The sequence below is a fragment of the Trichosurus vulpecula genome, chromosome 6, assembly GCF_011100635.1.
Source record: "Trichosurus vulpecula isolate mTriVul1 chromosome 6, mTriVul1.pri, whole genome shotgun sequence".
In the NCBI taxonomy this organism is placed as follows: domain Eukaryota; kingdom Metazoa; phylum Chordata; class Mammalia; order Diprotodontia; family Phalangeridae; genus Trichosurus; species Trichosurus vulpecula.
Window position 1 is genome coordinate 63131995 of NC_050578.1, and position 22875 is coordinate 63154869.

At 37.0% G+C, this 22875-nt stretch overlaps 1 protein-coding gene across 1 annotated transcript in view; it reads right to left on the bottom strand.

Annotated features, from left to right (window-relative positions):
* TSPAN5 (tetraspanin 5) overlaps nucleotides 1-22483 on the bottom strand; it is a 49525-nt gene extending 27042 nt beyond the window's left edge. The window contains exon 1 of the mRNA XM_036762313.1: nucleotides 22439-22483. The gene's annotated coding sequence lies outside the window, so the exon portion shown is untranslated. The remainder of the gene's footprint in view (nucleotides 1-22438) is intronic.
* Between the last annotated feature and the right edge of the window lie 392 nt (nucleotides 22484-22875).

A 22875-nucleotide genomic window follows, 5' to 3' on the forward strand; every position in this document is an offset into this window, starting at 1 on the left:
AGAAGAAACATGGGCTCTGGGTTCTAATTAGCTCTACCACTTACCACTGGAATGGGGAAGTCACCTAGCCTCTCAAAGCCTTGTCTGTCTCTAAGCCTTGGTACCTTGTCTGTAAATAGAAGACATTGGACTAGCTGCCTTCTCAGGTCACTTCCAGCTCTGAATCTATGACCTGTGTGTGGCCTACAAACCCTTATTTCTTTTGTGATGAAATTACTATGCACTTAATATCAAGGACTCTTATTTTCCTTATCACGAAAATAATTCCAAATATTGTGTGAATTTAACAGGAAGGAACTACAGGCCATGTAAACAAAGTAACAGACAATGGCAGAATCAAAGCCTCAGGAAAAAAAAAATAATCCTCCAAAGGAAACCAAGAAGAAAAGGCGTCTCTGGCTAAAGCCCTTCCGAGTAGCCTTTTCCTACTGTCTCTGTCTGACTCTCAATATTATTTTTCAGAAGAATCTTATGTTATTGTTGAGAGCAAAAAGAATCCTTTCACCAAAGTAACTTCCAGCTCACACCTAAAACTGACATTCTCCCACTCTGATTAATGTTTTACTAACAATACCAGTTTTCTTTTAAACTGAGAAAAACAGACTCTATCTCCTGAGCTGACTCTAATGGGATATGGGATCCAACCAAAATGATCCATCAATGCTCACCTTCTCAGTTAAGCTTGTTGGTGTAGGAGTTAGGCCATGGACATCACTACTACTTTTAGTCAATCAATTTTAAAAAACATTTATTAAGCACCTACTATGAGTTAGCCACTGAGCTGAATGCTGGGGAAGGGAAGAGTAAATGGACTAGGCATATATATATATTATATCTACTATGTGCCAGACACTGAGCTGAGTGCTGGGGAAGGGAAGAGGGAAGAGCATAAGCATTTATATCATACCTACTATGTGCAAGGCACTGAGCTGAGTGCTGGGGAAGGGAAGAGGGAAGGGAATAAGCATTTGTATTATACCTACTATGTGCCAGGCACTGTGCTAGGCACTATTTATAAATATTATCTCATTTGATCCTTTTGTACTCAGAGGAATGTATGGCATTGTCAGGACTCAGTAGCAACCTACAATTCATATGATGACAATATCTGTAAATAATCTGTAAATAATAACTATTTGTAAACAGACAGTTTCTTGCATTTGGAACTATGACCCTAAAATTACTGAATGGTCCAAACCCAGGGATATCACTACTATTCTTGGGCCTCAAAGAGATCAAAGAAAGAAGAAAGGGACCTATTTGTACAAAAATATTTACAGCAAGTCTTCTTGTAGTAGCTCCAAAAGGGGAACAAAGAAGGTATTCACCTATTAAGGATGACTAAAGCAAATATAGTATACTAACATAATGGAATATTATCATGCCATGTGAAAGGATTAAATGGACAATTTCAGAGGAATCTAGGGAATAAGCAGAACTAGAATAACTTATATAATGGCAATATTATAGAGAAAACGACCAACTATCAAAGACTTTAGAACTCTAATCAATGCAATGACAAACAAGTCCCAAGGACTGAAGATGGAACATACCACCCGCTTGCTGCCAGAAAGATTATGGATTTAAAATGCAAAATGAGATATACATGTTCAGGAATAGTCAATGTGGAAATTAGTTTGGCCAGAATATGTACTTTTAAAAAAATTATATTTGTTAGGAGGGTTTAATCTTTTGGTTTTTGTTATTGTTGTTGACATTAAATGGGAGGGGTCAGTGAAAGGAAGAGATAATACATGCCTATTAAATTGATTAATTTTTTTAAACCCCAAATGGAAACTTCCACTTGGTTTATCTATAGCAATGAAGAGGGGGATCCAAAGAGAGGGATAAATGATCAGAAGGAAACAATTATTTCATTCTTCTGATCTTTTATAGGACTAACTGCACTTTTTTTCAGAATTGTAGAGTGCCTGACAAAGATGGGCTAGTCATGTGGTGAGGGAAAGAGATCTGAGGCAATCAGTCTCCACAATTGAATGACCTAGAACACTGAGGTTGCCATTAACCGCAAAATGTTTCATATAATAGGAAAAACAACAGATTGGCAAAGTTCTCTGTAGTGTATCGGGTAAATGGGATCATCAATAAAGAAGCAGCTTTGTGCTATTATATAGCTTGCCCTATTCAACACTTCAGCAACCAATGGTAAAATGTAGGCCTGGTGGAAAGTAATGACTGCATTTTAAAAAATAAATAATTACAAACACCTTAAGTATCAACAAAATTAATTTTTAAAATTATGGTTTATATTTAAATAACTAAATTCCAATATGTGAAAATCCCCTAATAGTCTGTCAGTCATTCCCTCTGGGTCTCCATCACTCTTCATTGTTCATCCATTCCTATACAACTCATACGGTCCAAGTCTGTACTCTGTTCTCCCAGTTCTACCTTTTTTTAAAGTTTTTCCAGATGACTTTATGTCTTTCAGAGCCATCACTCTGAATCTAAATCTAAACTATTACATGACTACAGTTTAATTCAGCCCATTGTTGGACATTTTGGGTTATTTTCAGTTTAATTTTACCCCCACAATTATAAATTATGTCTATATAAATACTTGTGAAGAGACAGCACTTTATTTCTTTTTAATAACACTTTCAGATTACATTTTCAATTATGAGTCAAAAGATATGATTTTTTAAAAAATATTTGCAATGTACTGCCAGCTTTCTTTCCCAGAAAGATTTCAAGGTCAATTTCACTGGGACCGTATGAGTGTGTCTGTTTTCCAATAAACTCATTAGTACTGAGTGTTCACACTTTTAATCATCTTAGTCTATTTGGTGGTTGTGAGGTGACACCTCAAACTTACTTTAATTAACATTTGTAATCAAGTGACCATGTTTTCCCAAAAGATCAACTATATGTATTTTCTTCTATGTAAACAGTACACTCCTATCCTTTGAACATTTAATCTATTAGATACTGTGTTATCCTTGAATATTTTAAACAATGCCTTGAAGAATTTTTGCCACAGTTATATTCATCGTATTAGCCATGATTATGATATGTGCTTACATGAGCCCAACAGTTAGTCTTTAGGCACAGTTCACAGATGGAAAAATTAAAAGCAATATATATGCAGAGTGAGTTCGGCCTGGTGTTAAACAGGAAGAGGAAAGGAGCTAACATGTTGTCCTTGTGAAATAACAAGGCTTCTTAAAAAGACCATCAATGAAGGCCAAAGGCAAGGCACATCATAGGTGTGATCAGGCTACAACATAGAAACAATTAGTCACTTCAAAGGAGGGCAGGAGCAAAAGATATCACCAGCTGCACACTAGGAAGAGAAAATAGGCCGGTGAGGGCTGACTAAGGGACTATCAGAGAGCTCTGAAGATATCTTGGGTACGTCAGAAAAAACCTCCTTAACTTTGACTAGATCCTCTGAGATTTTATGGACAAGAATACCACGTGGATGGGCTGAGATCTATATCCCTGAAGGGAACATCTAAATCTTGAATATTATAGATCCACGAGTATATTTGTCATAAACATTTTCTCTTTTCCCTCTTGCTATGGTAGTGCACAGGATCACTGACCTAGAACTAGAAAGGTCCTCATCTTAGGAGACTTGATTTCTCATCTCTGCCTACTGGCTTCCTTGGTTTCCTTTAAATCCCACCTAAAATCCTTTGTTCTATAAGAAGCCTTTCCCAAACCCTCTTAATTTTAATGTCTTTTAATTCTAATGTCTTTTAATTGTTTTCTATTTCTTCTGTATACAGCTTATTTGTATATATTTATTTATTTGTTGTTCTCCTCATTAGATTGTGAGCTCCTTGAGGACAGGGAATGTATTTTGTACCTTTTGTAACTCCAGCTCTTAGCACAGTATCTAGCCCATAATGGGTGCTTTATAAATGTTTTTTGACTTCTACGAACTAAAACACAACAAAGTAAGCAGAACTGAAGCACAATAAAGTAAGAGAACAATATACACAATTACAACAGTAATCTAAAATAAACAATGCTAAACCATTTAAAAAAAAAAGAAGGATCCTCATCTAGTACAACTGGCATAGTTCACAGATGGAGAAATTAAAAGCTCAGGAAGATTAACCACCAATCTATTGGGAAATGGGTTTTTATCTTAAAAATTTAGCTGTGAGTTGTCAATCTTAGATATAAAACCCTTATCTGAGAAATGCGATACTGCTTCCCTTCTTAGATGATTTAATTTGATCTTTACAGAAGATTTTCAGTGTCAAATAATCAAAAATTACCTATTTTATCTTTTGTAATTGCTTCTATCCTAAAAAAAAAAGAATGCATCTCTTATTCATAGCTATGAAAATGAGAAGATTTTCTTCTCTTTTTTTTTTTGGAGAAGAATTATGACCAATGGAATGAATCATGAGAAAGAAGAAACAGAACCCCCCCCCCCAAAAAAAAAACACAACCCAACAACAAATACAAAAGAGAGAAAAAAAGCAGGGGAGAAAAAGGCGAGCATGAAGTGTGCCTCGATCTGCATTCATACTTCATAGTTCTTTCTATGGATGTAGATAGCACTCTCCATCGTGAGTCCTTTGGAGCTGTCTCTGCATATTGTGCTGCTGAGAAGAGCAAAGTCTGTCAGGGTTAGTCCTCACAGAATCCATATATCTGTGGTTGTATATAATGTTCTCCTGGCTCTGCTCCGCTCACTCAGCATTATGTCGTGTAGGTTTTTCCAACTTGTTATGAAGTCCGTATCATCCCCATTTCTTACAGCACAATAGTATTCCATTACCTTCGTATACCACAGCTTGTTCAGCCATTCCCCAATTGATGGGCATCCCTTCGATTTCCAATTCTTACCGACCACAAAAAGAGCCACTATAAATATTTTTGTACATATCACACACTTGTGTGATCTCTTTGGGATACAACCCTAGAAGTGGTATTGCTGGATCAAAGGGTATGAACATTTTTATAGCCCTTTGGGCATAGTTCCAAATTACTCTCCAAAATGGCTGGATCAGTTCACAACTCCACCAGCAATGTAACAATGTTCCAATTTTCCCACATCCTCTGCAGCATTTATCATTTTCCTGTTTTGTTATTTTAGCCAATCTGACAGGAGAGAGATGGTATCTAAGAGTTGTTTTGATTTGCATTTCTCTAATCAGTAGTGATTTTGAGCATTTTTTTCATATGCCTATAGATATCTTTAATTTCTTCCTCTGAAAACTGCCTGTTCATATCCTTTGACCATGTCCTAATTGGGGAATGGCTTGTATTCCTACATATTTGGTTCAGTTCCCTGTATATTTTGGAAATGAGGCCTTTATCAGTGACACTAGTTGTAAAGATTTTCTCCCAATTTTCTGCTTCATCCTAATCTTTGTTGCATTGGCTTTTTTTGTACAAAAACATTTCAATTTAACATAATCAAAATTATCCATTTTGCATTTTGTAATGCTCTCTATCTCTTGTTGGGTCATGAATTCTTTTCTTTTCCATAAATCTGATAGGTAAACTATTCCTTGCTCTCCCAAATTGCTTATAGTTTCAGCCTTTATTTCTAAATCATGAACCCATTTTGACTTTATTTTGGTATATGGTGCAAGATCTTGGTCAATGCCCAGTTTCTGCCCTACCGTTTTCCAATATTCCCAACAGTTTTTGTGAAATAGTGAATTCTTAGCCCAGAAGCTGGCCTCTTTGGATTTATCAAAGAGGAGATTGCTATAGTCGTTGACTTCTCCATCTTGTGTACCTATCCTATTCCACTGACCCACAACTCTGTTTCTTAGCCAGTACCAGGTAGTTTTGATGACTGCTGCTCTATAGTACAGTTTAATATCTGGTATGGCTAGGCCACCTTCTCTAGCATTTCTTTTCATTAATACCCTAGATATTCTAGACCTCTTGTTCTTCCGGATGAATTTTGTTATTATTTTATCCAGCTCTGTAAAATAATTTTTTGGTAGTTCAATTGGTATGGCACTGAATAGATAGATTAATTTAGGTAAAATTGTCATTTTTATTATATTAGCTTGGCCTAACCATGAGCAACTGATATTATTCCATTTATTGAGATCTGACTTTATTCATGTGGAAAGTGTTTCATAATTATGTTCATATAGGCTCTGGGTTTGTCTTGGCAGATAAACTCCCAAATATTTTATAGTGTCTACAGTAACTGTGAATGGAATTTCTCTTTCTATCTCTTGCTGTTGGGCTTTGTTAGTAATGTATAGGAATGCTGAGGATTTATGTGGGTTTATTTTATATCCTGCAACTTTGCTAAAGTTGTTGATTATTTCAAGTAGTTTTTTAGCTGATTCTCTAGGATTCTCTAAGTAAATCATCATATCATCTGCAAAAAGTGATAATTTAGCTTCTTCTTTGCCTATTCTAATTCCTTCAATTTCTTTTTCTTCTCTTATCGCTACAGCTAACATTTCTAGTACCAAATTGAATAGTAGGGGTGATAATGGACATTCTTGTTTCACCCCTGATCTTATTGGGAATGCATCTAGCTTATCCCCATTACAAGTAATGCTTGTTGATGGTTTTAGGTAGATGCTATTTATAATTTTAAGGAAGGCTCCATTTATTCCTATGCTTTCTAGTGTTTTTAACAGGAATGGGTGTTGTATTTTGTCAAAAGCTTTTTCTGCATCTATTGAGATGATCATATGGTTTCTGCTAGTTTTGTTGTTGATATGGTCAATTATGCTAATTGTTTTCCTAATGTTGAACCAGTCTTGCATTCCTGGAATAAATCCTACCTGGTCATAGTGTATTATTCTCATGAAAAGTTGCTGCAATCCTTTTGCTAATATTTTATTTAAAATTTTTGCATCAATATTCATTAGGGAAATTGGTCTATAATTTTCTTTCTCTGTTTTGACTCTACTTGGTTTAGGTATTAGTACCATATTTGCGTCATAAAACAAATTTGGTAGGACTCCTTCTTCACCTATTTTCCCAAATAGTCTACAAAGTATAGGAATTAGTTGTTCTTTAAATGTTTGATACAATTCACATGTAAAATTGTCTGGCCCTGGAGATTTTTTCCTAGGGAGTTCATTGATGGCTTGCTCAATTTCTTTTTCTGAGATGGGGTTATTTAGAAATTTTACTTCCTTTTCTGCTAACCTGGGCAATTTATGTTTTTGTAGATATTCATCCATATCTCTAAGGTTGTCAAATTTATGGGCATATAATTGGGCAAAATAATTCCTAATTATCGTTTTGATTTCTTCTTCATTAGAGGTGAACTCACCCTTTTCATTTTTGATACTGGTAATTTGATTTTCTTCTATCTTTTTTTTAATAAAATTGACCAAAGATTTATCAATTTTATTGGTTTTTTCATAAAACTAGCTCTTTGTTTTATTCATTAATTCAATAGTTTTCTTGATTTCAATTTTATTAAAATCTCCTTTGATTTTCAGTATTTCTAATTTGGTATTTAATTGGGAATTTTCAATTTGTTCTTTTTCTAGCTTTTTCAGTTGTATGCCCAAATCATTGATCTCCTTTTTCCCTATTTTATTCATGTAAGCATTTAGAGATATAAAACTTCCCCTAAGAACTGCTTTTGCTGCATCCCATAAGTTTTGGTATATTGTCTCATTATTGTCATTCTCTTGAATGAAGTTATTGTTTCTTTTATTTGTTATTTGGCCCACTCATTCTTTAGAATTAGATTATTTAGTTTCCAATTAATTTTTAGCTTATTTTTCCATCGTTCTTTGTTACAAATAATTTTTATTGCATCATGATCTGAAAAGTATGCTTTGACTACTTCTGCCTTTCTGCACTGGATTGTGAGGTTTTTATGCACTAATACATGGTCAATTTTTGAGTGCCATGTACCACTGAGAAGACAGTATATTCCTTTTTATCCCCATTTAGTTTTCTCCAGAGGTCTATCATATCTGCCTTTTCTAAAATTCTGTTCACTTCCTTAACTTCTTTCTTATTTATTTTGAGGTTAGATTTATCAAGTTCAGGAAGGGGAAGGTTGAGGTCTCCCAATATTATAGTTTTGCTGCCTATTTCTTCCTGTAACTCCCTTAACCTCTCCTCTAAGAATTTGCATGCCATACCACTTGGTGCATAAATATTAAACAATGATATTGCTTCATTGTTTATGGTGCCTTTTAGCAGGATGTAGTGTCCTTCCTTATCTCTTTTAATTAAATCTATCCTTACCTTTTGCTTTGTCTGAGATTAGGATTGCTACACCTGCTTTTTTTACTTTAGCTGAGGCACAATATATTTTACTCCAGTCTTTTACCTTTACCCTGCGTGTATCCCCCTGTTTCAAATGTGTTTCTTGTAAACAGCATATTGTAGGATTATGGTTTTTAATCCATTCTGCTATCTGCTTCCATTTTATGGCAGAGTTCATCCCGTTCACATTCACAGTTATGATTTCTATCTGTGTCTTTTTCTCCATCCTATTTCCCCCTGTTTATGCTTTTATTTCTCTCTTTCCCCTTCCACTCCTCAACAAAGTTTTGCTTTTGACTGCTGCCTTCCTCAGTTTACCCTCCCTCTTTATTCCCCTCCCTTGTCTTACCATTTCCCACTTGCTACTTCTCCCCTCCCTACTGACCACCCCCCTCCCTTTTTCCCCCCTTTCCCCTCCTACTTCCTGTAGGACAAGTTAGATTTCTATACTTATCAGGGTATGTTATCCCCTTCTTGAACCAGATCAGATGACAGTAAAGATCAAATACTGCTCTTCTGCCTCCCTTCTTTCCCTCTCCTAAAATGTGTTTCTGTGCCTTTTCATTTGGTATAATTTACCCTTTTCTACTACCTCCTTACCGCTTCTCTCAAAGCCCTCCCTTTACATCTCTTAATTATGTTTTTTATCCTTATATCAGTTATTTTATACAGACATTCACAGTCTATGTGTATCCCTTTCAATTGTCATAATAGCTGTACTATTCTCAAGATTGACATATATATGTATACATATGAAACATACATAAGACGATATAATTCTATATAAAGATGCAAATAATTTGCCCTTATTGATTAATAAGATTTGTGGGGGTTTTTCCCTCTGTTTACATTTTTATGTCTCTCTTGAGTTTTGTATTTGGAAATCAAATTTTCCATTGAGTTCTGGCCTTTTCATCAGGAAGGTCAGGAATTCCCTTATTTCATTGAATGTCCATCTCCTTCCCTGAAAAATTATGCTTAATTTTGCTGGGTAGTTGATCCTTGGTTGTAGTCCCAGCTCCTTTGCCCTTCAGAATATCATATTCCAGTTTCTCCTGTCTTTTAAAGTGGATGGAAGCTGAAAGATCCTGCATGATCCTGACTGTAGTTCCACGATATTTGAATTGTTTCTTTCTGGCTGCTTGCAGTATTTTCTCCTTGATTTTGTAATTCTGAAATTTGGCTATAATATTTCGTGGCGTTTTCAGTTTGGGATCTCTTTCAAGGGGTGATCGGTGAATTCTTTCGATGACTATTTTGCCCTCTGGTTCTAGGACCTCTGGGCAGTTGTCTTAGATAATTTCTTCGAAGATACTGTCAAGGCTTTTTTTCATCATGGATTTCCGGTAGACCAATAACTCTTAAATTGTCTCTCCTGGATCTATTTTCCAGATCAGTTGTTTTCCCAATCAGATATTTCACATTTTTTTTCTATTTTGTCATTCTTTACATTTTGTTTTACTACTTCTTGGTGCCTCATAGATTCATTAGCTTCCACTTGCTCAACTCTAATTTTTAATGAGTTAGTGTTTTTATTTTTCTTTTGAGTCTCCTTTTCAAATTGGTTGATTTTGCCTCTCAGGTTGTCATTTTCTCTATTTAGATTCTGAATCTCTGTAGCCATTTCGCCAATCTTATTCTTTAGGGACTTGATTTCGTCAGTGGATTTTTTTTCCATTTTTTCCATTTTTTTCCCATTTTTTCCATTTTTTCTTTTACCTCCCTAATTTGGTTTTTAAAATCCTCCTTTAGCTCTTCCAGTAATGCTTTTTGGGCTTGAGACCAGTTCACGCTACCTTTTGAGGTATCAGATGTGGTATAGTGTCATTGTTATCCTCTTCCAAATTGGTATTTTGATCATGCCTGTCTCCATAAAAAGAATCAATGGTCCTCGGTTTTTTTGTGTTCTTCATGTTGGTTAGCCTTTTCCTGGATTTACAATAAATTTCAGCTTTTGGGGCTCAGGGCTCTCTGTCCCAGCTTTCTTATTCTGGGGATTGTGAGTCTCGTTGTTGGCTTTGTGAATTACAGCCTTCAGTTTCCTGAAGTGTGGGGGAAGGGGTCTGACTGACTGAAATCTCCTCTTCCCCTGGGGTTGTTCTCCAGCACTGTTGCTCTTCAGCAATGGTCTCAGCTCCTTGTTGTTTGAGATGGGTGTCTGGCACTTCCCCTGGGGGAGCAAGAGTACCTCTGGGCTCCTGGTGTTGACCCCTGCTGGCTCTGCCCCTCTGGGACTCAGGTACTCCCACTACTCGGCCACTGAATCCCCACTTCTGTCTCCTCTATTCCTGTGTTTTGTTTTGTTTTCCCCCGAGGAATTCTCTGGGTGGGGAGGGATTAGAGCCATTTACCTGGACATTATGTCTCAAGAAGCATTTCATACCTTTGGGCTGCAAGCCTCAGGAGTTGGTATCTCATGGGTGGTGGCCTTGTGCTGCCTCTGTCGCTTCCACAGAGTACCATCCTGTGTTGGGAGGCCTGGGGATCTCCGCTGGTTTTGAGCGCCTGGCTTTCTCCCTGCCTGTCTCCCACGTGGGTTTCCCAGCCAGCTGCTTCCGCCTTGGTCCCGTCTGGAGCAGCTCTGCAGGGCGAGCCCTCTCCTGGCCCACAGATTCGTTCCTTCGGCCTTTCAGACTCTCCTGACTGGGAAATTTGCCCCACTCAGACATCAAGGTTTCTAACTCTCTCAAATCTGCTCAAATTCACTTTTTTATAGGAATCTGACAGAACTTGTGAGACAGCTCCAGTAAGACTCTGTTTTCATGTGGCCATCTTGGCTCTGCCCCCATTTTCTTGTCTTCTAATTTGTTGTGGCATAAACTTTAGTATCAAGATCAAATATCCATTTTGAATTTGTAGAATGTGGCGTAACTGTTGGTCTAAGCCTAATTTCTGCCAGACCACTTTCCAGTTTTCCTAGCAGTTTATTTTTATGTTTTTCATCAAATAGGGAGTTTTCTCCTAAGTAATTTATATTATCTGGTTTATTGAAACACTAGATTTTCAAGTTCCGATGTTTCAATTCTCCCATGTCTAGTCTGTTCCATCGATCTGCTTCTCTATTTTTTTAAACCAATACCAAATGGTTTTGTTTTGACAATTGCTGCTTTCTAATATAATTTGAGGTTTGCAACTTCTATTACCCTTTTACCCAGGGCTTTTTTCATCATTTCCCTTGATAATCTACATTTTTGTTTCACTAAATGACTTCTTTTTATTTTATCACATTCTATAAAGTATCTCCTCTGATAATTTGATTGGTACAGCATAAAACCTGTAACTTAACTTTGGGAGAACTGTCCTTATTATAGTATATATTATACTCAGGAAAGATCAATGAATATTTTTCTAGCCACTTAAGTTGTTCTTTATTTCTTTAAAGAATACTCTGTAATGGAATACATACAAGTATTTTATGTGATTTGCTAGATGGATCCCCAAATATCTTATGCATTTTAGAGCTATTTTGAATTGGATTTCCCTTTTTAGTACCGCCTAATATTTTGTTAGTAAATGCTGTTGGCTTTGGGGGTTTATTTTGCGGCCTGCAAGCTTCAGAGGGCTGAAGCTACTGTCTTCATTAGTATCTCTAATGATTCCCTAGGACTTCCTAAGTAGACCATCATGGCATTAGTAAATAGGAATAGTTTGACTTCCTCCTATATCTTTATGCCTTTAATATCTTTCTCTTCTCTTATTACTATTGGTAGCATTTCTATAACGATATCAAATAACAGAGTACTTTATTCCTGTACTTATTGGGAAAGTTTCTATTGAATCCTCATCCAAGGTTTCTATTTTTGCGTTTAGTTGTGTTTTCATTAATTTGTTGCTTTTCTAGTTGTTTTTTAGTTGCATGTCCTAATTCGTTGTTCTGTTTTCTCTATTGATGAAAGTGCTTATTGAAAAATAAATTTTATGTTAAGAACTGCTTTGGATAAATGCCAAATGTTTTACTATATTGTCTCATTGTCACCATTTTCTTTTAAGAAATTATTTATTGGAGGCAGCTAGGTGGTACAGTGAGTAGAGCACCGGGCCTGGAGTCAGGAGGACCTGAGTTCAAATCCAGCCTCAGACACTTAACACACTTACTAGCTGTGTGACCTTGGGCAAGTGTTTCAACAATCCGGCTAGCAGCTTCTGTGAGGGTGCAAGATCCACCCACAGCCAGCACCTGGAAAGCTGCCAACAGCACAGGTTCTTTTGATCTGCTTAACTAAGGAAAGCAAGGTGAAGGGGTTGACAAGCTCACTTTAATTCAGCATACAAATATCAGTCACTTAGTTCAGGGGAGAAGGCCAGCACCCTGAACTTCAGAGCAACATACAAACAAATTATAAACATCAACAGACAGACCCAATACAGATTCATAGTTACCAACATCTAGGTTCAGCCCAGGAGCTCAGAACAAGGGCTGGCCCAGAGTCACTCGCACCACCACTGCTGCGGGAATGAGCTCCGAGGAAGAAGAGACCGACCCCTAATTTTTTATATCTTTTTCAGGGTCAAGGGTGAGTCACACATGCAACTCACCCACGTGACCTAAAATCGTCACAAAGAGGTGACTTAAACCCACGTGGTCTAAAAGCCTCTGCTCTCCCAGACATGTAAACTAGGCCCTCCCTGGAGTTAGCCCCACCTTGGGCCCCACCTTAGTTGCCAATCCACACCCACTAAGGTTTTACACCTAATAGGGGTTTGGGCCTGGGGCTTAGCACCTAGTAAGACTCAATGAATTACTCAAAGGGAACAAAAGCCAAACTATTGAAGGGCACTTGTTGAACTAAGTGCTAAGGAGCCCATTTTTGGTTACCAACACAGCAAGTCACTTAACCCCAATTGCCCTGCCTCTTCCCCCCTCAAAATAAAAAGAAATTATATATTGTCTCTAAGATTTCTTTTTGACCCATTCATACTTTTTTTTAAAAGCAATCTGCTTAAGTGACTTGCCCAGAGTCTCACAGCTAGTACGTGTCTGAGGCCAGATTTGAACTCATGTCCTGATTCCAGGGCCAGCGCTCTATCTACTATGCCACCACAAACTTTGAATGTTCTTCCAATTATACTTCTTTTATTCTTTCCACTATGATTTTATAGTTGACTTTCTATCCTCATAGAAAGACATGGTGTACCATACTGTGTATGTGTAGGTAAATTAATTCACAAATATTTTTCTTATTGTTATAAAAGGAATTTATTTTTAAAATTTCTTTCCATGACATTTAAGTATATCATGTGAATGTAAATAATTCTAACGCTTTATTTCATATAATGGCAACCTTGCCAAATTCATTATTTGAAATATTTTTGTTTAGACTGATTTCTTCTAGGTATAGGATTATGCTATCTGAAAATCCTATTTTGACCTCTTAATTTATAATGTTAATCCTGCTAATATTGTTTTCTAATTTCACTGTGATTACTAATATTTCCACTTATTTATTAATTTCCACTAATTACTAATTTTTCCACTAACATTTCCAGTATCATGTAAAACAGGAGAAGAGCAAGGATATCCATTGCTTAATAAATGAATATGCTTGGAAGCATATCAGTATTAGCAGTAGATAGAGCACTGACCCTAGGGTCAGAAGGACATGAATTCAAATCTGGCCTCAGACACTTACTATGGGACCCTAGGCAAGTCACTTAAGCAGATTGCTTTTTAAAAAAGTATAAATGGGTCAAAAATAAATTTTAGAGTCAATAAATAATTTCTTAAAAGAAAATGACAACAATGAGACAGTATAGTAAAACATTTGGCATTTATCCAAAGCAGTTCTTAACATAAAATTTATTTTTCAATAAGCACTTTCATCAATAGAGAAAACAGAACAACGAATTAGGACATACAACTAAAAAAAAATTAGAAAAGCAACAAATTAATGAAAACACAACTTAAACACATATTAGTTTCCTCAGTCATTTCATCTTTCACTTGCCATAATACCTAATTTTGATATTTTGGCTTTGGGTAGGTATTCTTTGGTATATTTCCATTTGTCCATTGCATATCATGCTGCCCCCTAGTTTCAAATGGGTCCATCCAATTATAATAATGAAAAATCTCTCCATTTTACATCTTCTTACCGTTTTTATCATCGAGGAATATTAGGCTTTCTTCCAAGCTAAATCTACAGCTATTGATAGTCATATGAGCACCTTGCATTGTATTTAATTGCTTTGTATATATTTCTATTTATTTGCCATATATGTACACACACATTCATATTTATCTCCTTATTAGAATATAAACTCCTTTAGGAAAAATTGTTTCATTCTATGCATTTATAGCTTAATCTAACACAGTACCTGGCACATAGTATGTGCTTAATAAATATATGTGATTGGTTGATTATTACATTGATAGCTTTTCTGATGTTGAATAGTTCTGCCATATGTGGTAAAAATCCTATTTGGTCAGGTCATAATGAATAATTTTTATTTTTAAATGAATGGCTACAGCCTATTAGCTGCCTTTAAAAATGCCATTTTATTTGTATTTATTTAAACTGATCCATAGTTTTATCTTTTTAGGTGGTGTCTTGGCTATGCTTAAAATTAATATTTAATTTGCCTCAGAAAAGTGGTTTGTCTCTCTTTCTGTATATTTATGAATAATTTATAATACCGATTATTTGTTCTTCAAACTTTTGAAAAAATTTACCCAAGAACTTGCCTACAACAGGTAATTTTGTGTTCTAATTCCCTACTGGTGTGTCATAATTCTTGCTGAGACTAGTGGAGTTTATATTTAGTATTTCCTGATGATACCTTTCCACGAATGGGTGTTTTAATTTTTCCTTTTGTGCCAATCATTTTAGACTCAAATTCTAATTTTATTTTTTTCTATTATAGTTGCCAAAGTTTATATGGCTCATTTCGTTTAAATCTTAACTGCAAGTTGTAATAAGTTAAAAATACATGACTAGATCTCAGCCAATAAATCTAGTAATTCTTGTACTGTATGTAGGTATCTCTTTGTAAACTCCTTGAGGGCAGAGACTGTCTTTTGTATCTTTTTGTATCTCCAGCACTTAACAAGTATCTGGCACATTAATTTGTAGATTTTTTTCATAAATTCTTTGAGATGATTTTGAGAGATATTCTTTTGCTTTCAAATCATATAGTCTGTAGGATATGTAAGTTGGGGAATGTAATCAATTTTATTTTTCTTCTATTATTTTTAAACAATCTGATTGTAGTCAAACTTGTAACAGAAAATTTTTTTTGAGAAATGGAAGAAAAGGTTGTAATTCTGAATTATAACAACTATGTAACCCAGGGATAGGTAGATAGGATTTCTTCATGCTGAGCTCCTATAAATTCTTTTCATTTTTAAGTGTTCAATGTCCTTGCCTCCTTGGAAAAATTTTCTTCCCTTAGGTCCTCAAGTAGGGTATCTAGTTCTTGTTTTTTCAAGATGTCTCTGGAACCCCACTTAATGTAAAGGTTGAATCTCTTGCTTTATCAAGTCTGTCACTTTGTTTGGCACATCCACTACTTGTCTTTTAGGTTCTGTTACATTCAGAGCTATTTTCGTTACCAATGGATCTTTCATTCATTCTGCTATGTGATGTTTCTACTGATGAATTTGAATCTTTAATTACTTGAGCACATTTATATTTCAAACTATTGTAACTTTTCCACAGCATTGTTACATCACTTTCAGCTACGTTTTAACTTTACTTTGTGGGGAGGGGCATTTTATCCCTAGGATCTCTTACATCACAGAATTTCCTACCATGTCACAAATTTTCTTTTATTTATTCATTATCTCCATTCAAAAGGTTCCAGCGACAAGAGGAATGGGCATTCCAAAGGCAACCTGGGTGGGAGCTATACCTTCATGCATCTTGACTTTGGAGGTAATGGCCAGATTTTCCTACCTACACTGGAGATAAGAGTTGTAGAAGAGGCTTCTGTAGAGAATGATACTAAGGGTGAAGGGATGGATGAGGCAGAGGCTGAGGGTACAAGTTGTCCCCAACTAGAGATGTGAGCTAAACGGTGACAGCTGAAGACCTAGGCTGAAAGTAGGAGGTCTATATGGAAACTGTTAGAGGCCAGTGGAATGGAAGAGTTATGAGCTTATATAGTTGACCTACCAGCCCCCAGTGGCTGAATGTGGGTACAGCCCACGGTGGCACCTAGATGTTAGCACTGAGAATTTGTGCAGACACTCTGCTAACCGCTGGAGGATACAGCTGTGGATGTGGGCAGATACACTGGTAGCTCTTAGAGGCCAGAAATCTGGAAGCGAAGGAAAGATTGTTGTCCAGCCACCATGATTTGAGATTGAATGAGAAGAGAGGGATTAACTTGGGTGACTTAAAGAAATAAGGTGTTAAACTGAAAAGTGAATCTGCCATGGAGGTTAGGGGGAAAACTTGGCTGTCCAATGATGAGACTGATGAATGTTAGCTTTTATATATACTGCCTTAAGGTTGGCAAAGCACTTTACAAATAACTCTTTTTATCCAGCATCCATTGAGAATCTGGGCCTCATTGGCTTCTGAGTTGTGGAGGTGAGAAGAAGAGAGCTGGAGCAAGGCTTGGCCTGAACTGCAGAAGTGGGCACGAGGCACCTGAGTGCAGTCTTGGGCCTTCGGGAGAGAAATTAACTGGAGCGAGGCCAGTTGTGCAGACTCTGCAGCAGCCGTGCCTTTCTCCCTCATCCTACTCAAAGAGATTTAAATCATTTATTGTTTGTGTGTCTTTGTGGGGAAGGTGGAATTTTTAGGTTGTTGAGGTGATTTAGGTAGGGCTGAAACCCCTGTCTTTTCATTCAACATCTTAATGAAAGTCCTAAAGATTATACTTCTTATACAGTATTAGTCCCACCACCAAATAACAAGAAGATGTAACCAATACCACCCTCAATGCTTTTGCTGTTGCTCTCATAAAAAAAAAAATTAAGTGAAGCCTCAGTTATTAGGAAAGCTGGTCCTTCCAGCTGTGACCCAATTCAGGGATTTACCTTTTAGGTATTTTCTAAAGTAAATGTCACTTTATTGTATTCAGTAGGATTTACTGATTTCCCTGGCTGTTTTTGAGCTCAGTGGGGACATTCTGCTCAGCCACACTGAGCTGGCTACTCAGAAACTGTATCTGTTTTAGAAGTTGACCCAAAGGGTTTCAACAACATATCCTTTGGAGTTACTATGGCAACCACACAGCATCCTCTTTAGAGTATCACCAGGGCTCCCAGGCTCATCAAATTACAAACTGGAGCCCAAGACCCACAGATCAAAGAATGAATTATGTAAGAACCACAGCATGTGTGCCCCTTCACAGGAGCAAAGAGGACAGCTTCACATGTGGTCATTCCACTCTAATTAGAGAGGCGGAGGTGGGAGGTCCACATTCTAGCCCTTGGCTGCCATTCCCCCACCTCCCATCCCACCAACTCAGTACCCCAGAGGAGGGCGGGACCACCACAGGACTCTATGTTTAAAATGTTTTATTAATGAAGTAGTTTAACACAGTGGAGCAAAACAAATCAATACATTATCCCTATCTGAAAACGAACAACTCATTCTACACCTATAGTCTACCATCTCAGTGCCAAGGCACATTTTGCCATTTGAAGTCCCCACTAGTCATTGTTCTAAGTCTCTCTGAGATCATGTAAGCTGTTCTCTTACTTCCGCTTACTTTACTTTGTATCAGTTCAAAAATCTTCCCATGTTTCTCTGAATCCCTCATATTAATAGTTCTTATGGGACAGTAATATTCCCTTACATTCATGTACCACAATTTGTTTTGGTTTTTTTTTTAATTTTTTATTTAAATAATACTTTACTTTCCCAATTACCTGTAAAAATAATTTTAACCTTTGTTGTTTTTTTTTTTTAATTTCGAATTCCAAATTCTCTTCCTCTCTTCCTCCCTCCCTCCCTCAATTTGATATAACCTATCACAATTTGTTTAGCTCAGGGGTGGGGAATTGTAAAGGCAATCAGTGCACAGTGCACGGGAAGATCTTCCCCGCCCATTTGAGTGGGCTTTGGGGACGGGGCTCTCAGGGTCCTGGGGGGAGTGGCTAGGACTGGAGCCAATGGAAGCCTGTGGTGGGAGGAGCTTGCTGAACTGTTGGAGCAGAGCTAAGAGGCAGTTGGTGAGAGGAGTTAAGAGCTGAAGGAGAGAGGAAGCAGTCAGCTAGCTGAAACACAGCTTGGAGATTGAGGCAGAAGCCGCAGAAGTGGCAGCAACGGCGGCAGGTGCTACAAAAAAGCAGGACTGACCCTCATGGAGACTGGAGAGTGCTGAGAAGGGGCTTGAGGCCAGTGGGTGGTCTTCTTGTTGGAGGAGGGGAAGCACCAATATGGCTTGGCTTGCTGCCATAATGTTTTTCTGTGGCCTCCTGGTCACTATTGTGAGATGGGCATACTGGTTTTGGAACATTCTTGCCAGGATGTTGAATTGGGGACGCTGGTCCATGGGTCTGCTACTTTTGAGTTTCAGTAAATGCTTTAACTCCTCTGCCTTCTACTTAGAGAATTCCTTATATCCTGCGATTCTGGACCATTCAGGCATATTCATGGTTATCTTTGAAGCCATCAATTCTGCCTTACTGATATAGGAACCTGTGGCCTTTTAGGTCCTTGAATGTAGCCTTTTGACTGAGTCCAACTTTTACAGAACAAATCTTTTTATTAAGGGGATTTGTTCTGTCAAGTTTGGATTCAGTCAAAGGGCTGTACTTGAGGACCTAGAGAGCCATATGTGGCCTCAAGGATAGGTTCCCTACCCCTGGTTTAGCCATTCCCATATCCATGGGCACTCACTTCCCTTCCAGTTCTTTATTACTACAAAAAAAAGTGCTGCTCTACACTTTTTGAAGTATCAAAGAACTAGAAACAACTAGAAGGGCATCCATAAGGGAATGGCCAAACTGTGAAGATGAATGTAAAGAAATATCTCATGGGCTATAAGAAATGATGAATAAGAATTCAGAGAAGCCTGGGAAGACATATGAACTGATGCAGAGTGAAGAAGTAGGAAATGAACATAATTACTACAAAAATGTAAATGGAATGAACAAAAATTGAAATTAAACACTGCAATTTTAACAATCTACACAACAACAATCCCTAGTTTTATATAGCGCCTAACAGTTTGCAAAACACTTACATATATTATCTCATTTGAGTCTCAGAACAGCACTGTGAGGTAGCTGATATCATTACCTACTTTTTACAAATAAGAAAACTATGGTTGTGAGAGGTTGAGAGACTAGTCCTGGGTTATACAACTAGTAAGTATCTGAAGTAGGATTCAAACTGGGGTTTTGTGCCTTCCCCCCCTTTTTAGAGATGGGGAAATGATGGGAAGGAAACATTTCATACATTCTCAGACACAATTGAAAATGTTGGTTAAACTAGTGTTTCTTTTCTCCTCTTTTTTATTCCCTACTTCAAGGGATGGTTCACTTAGGGGCAGAGGGAAAGGACATGTTTTGTTAAGAAGTCAATGTAAAAAACAAAAATGTCAATAAAAAAAATCAGGTGTTTAAAAACAGGGCTGCTATAAATATTCTTTCACATACAGGACCTTCCCCTCTCTGACTGCCCTTGAATTTTACACCTAATTGTGTAACTGAGCCAAAGGGTATGCACAATTTAGTGGCTTTTGGGGTACAATTCAAAATTATTCTCCAGAGCAGTTGGGCCAATTCATATCTCCCCACATATCTTCACCAATGTGGATCATAGAATTATCTTGATGCCTATAGTTATCCCCCCAAACACTTCTCTGATGTTTCTTGATACAACAAGCGGCACAATAGATCCAAGAGTTTTTGCAGGGATTCGTTAATAATAAAGGGAAGGAGGGAGCCAGTGGAACATCTTTTCCTCACCCACTGAGAAAAAGAAGCATTTCCTGCTTTAGAGCAGAGAACCATTCTGACCAACTATTAGGAATACCACTAAACTGAATGCTGCATATGATAGGTTAATTAAAAACACATGACATCTGGTCTCAGCATTCTGCTAAATAGAAGAGATGGAAGAGAAGCTTTCTGAACAGCGAGAAATTTGAAGGAGACAGTGCAGTATGGGGGTGAAGAAAATCCAAAAGACCTGGGTTCAGGTTCTGTCTCTAACATACACTGACTGTGTGACCCTAAGGGAAGTCACTTAACTACTTACTGCACCATGGAACTCTAAGATTACAAGACAAAGACAAGTAGCAGCTCTGTGTTGGTAAAGGGAGTTTCCACAACAGGAGTTCACAGATCCTGACCACCCCTCAACATCAATCAAAAAAAAAGTTTTAAATCTGATACTTTTTCAGGAAGAAACTGTGTATCTGACTCGGAGTGGTCATTTCTGTAAAGACTTAATATCCTTCCCCCATTAATTGGAATGCCCTTCACTTTGAACCTTAATCATTGATAGGAAGAAGTAGTAATTACATCCAAAGAAGCCATTTGGACTATGTGGTGAAATAAACAACAGTTTAATATGTCTTATTAAGACCCCCATACATGCATACACACATACACACACACACACACACACACACACACACACTTAAAAAGAGCCAATTACTTAAGGCAAAAATATATTTTAATTGTTTTTACATTCTATCTCAAGCTGATCCTAAAGCTGATGAAACATATAGTTTAAGTTGTATTGTGTGGCACTTACTCAGCCAAAGGCTCAAGAAACTGTGTGTTTTGTTACTTCCAGGTAAATTTTCAATCTAGGATAGACAAATCAATACTGGAGCAAATGGGAATTCAAAAGTGCCCAGGAATACGTTAATTACCTTATTAGTTCTATCTATCCAGCCAGCCAGCCATCTACCAGTGTCCCATTACATGTCATGAACACCTACATCAGAAAAAGGCACTGGATTTATAGTCAGAGGATGGAGCTTCCAATCTAGGATCTTCAGCTTCCTCTCAGTGTAACCCTAGGCAAAGAGTCACTTCGCTCTTCTAAAGCTTCAGCTTGCTCATTTATAAAAAGCAGTGATTGGCCAAGATGATCCCTAAGATATCTTCCAGTTTTAAGTGCTATGAATCTCTGGATTGGAAAGCAGTCCACTACACTCTTTAAGGCAGATGTTAGACCTCAAAAGAAAATTCCTTATTTCTTGATTTGGGGACAAGATGGGTCAAGGAAGGAGAACAGGGGAAGGATAAGTTGAAGGTGACCAAGTGAAATTTAAACTAATATCAAGCTAGCTAGAATAGTTGTTCACCTAGTAGCTCTCATTCTTCCAGCATACCAAATAAAGATTTAACAGTACATGTCAATCAGGGAAATTCATGGATGGATAAAATGCCATGGTACTATCAGATTTCTAAGAGAAAAGAACTCATGGTTAATTATGGATTCCAAGCTCAATACAGGAGAGATTAAAGTATGAAAATTAAAACCCTAGATGGGAGCTAAAATAAAAGTCCGGAAAGGGGTGGGTTGAATTTTCAGAAGTCAATTACATGGCAAACCAAATGAATGAGTTCATTAGAACTACAATATTCAATATTTTCAGATTTTCCTTCATTATACAGGATTTAGATATAAGTTCTGAGCAACATTTTTTATACTTAACAGTCAGCACCAAGCACTCATAATGTGAATTATCAATATAGACTTCTCCCAACACACTGTGTTGTTTCTTTAATGTTTACAAAGTGCTCCACATCATATATACATCTCTGATAATAGTTCTTGCTTTCAATACTATCAAAGACCCTTCTTTAATTCTCTCAATTTATGTAACACCATGGTACACTACAAAAACGTTTTTATACTCTGAATACTCTCAAGCTCTTTGGGAGCAGGGCTTTTTGTTTTTGTTTTTGTTTTTTTTTTAAATCTTTATATCCTAACCACCTAGCACTTTAGTAGATGCTTAATAAATGTTTGTATGGCTGATCCATCATTATTGCTGAAACCCATAAGGCCTACTCCTATGTTACTAATAAAATTTTAACATACATGCCTGTGTATATGTATGTGTATTTATGTGAACACATGTATTTGTATGCAAGATACGTTAGTTATGTCAATAATTGTTTTGGTGCAGCTATCTGTTAGGACCCTCTTTTTTTGCAATCTTTAAAAAGATGTGATTAAATTATCTCCAAGGACATTTACTTATTGTTAAGTATGCTTTTCTGTACACAACTGTTAACAAGAAAAAACAGAAAATATGGAACACAGCAAACTATTTGTAACTACCACCAAAAGAAGGAGTATTATTATGTTCAACTTACTTTTTCATTCCATGCCCAGAGTCCAATTCCAAGAAACGCTATGCCCAGGAACTGAAAGAAAGAAAGCCATATGAGCGGTGTATACAGATGACACTTGTATGGACATAAATGGAAAATTCAACGTTTTAAGCAATTCTTTTTTCATTTTGTCTGAAAAATCTACTTCTTTAACAATGTGAATTTTAGCCTCTCATAGGGAGAGAAATCAGACAAATCACTTCACCATTAACCAGGATTGAATGAAGCAATCTGGGAGGCTCGGGATATTTAGGTATCTGGAGGTCCATCGTTCTATTAGTCATGGATAGGTAACAAAAATCATCAATCATGCCTAATGTTTCCAGATCCAGCATGAGGGGACTATAAACCACAGCAATCGCTCTGACCATAAATACCCCTAGAATATAAGTTCTTTGAAAGGAATTATATACATACAC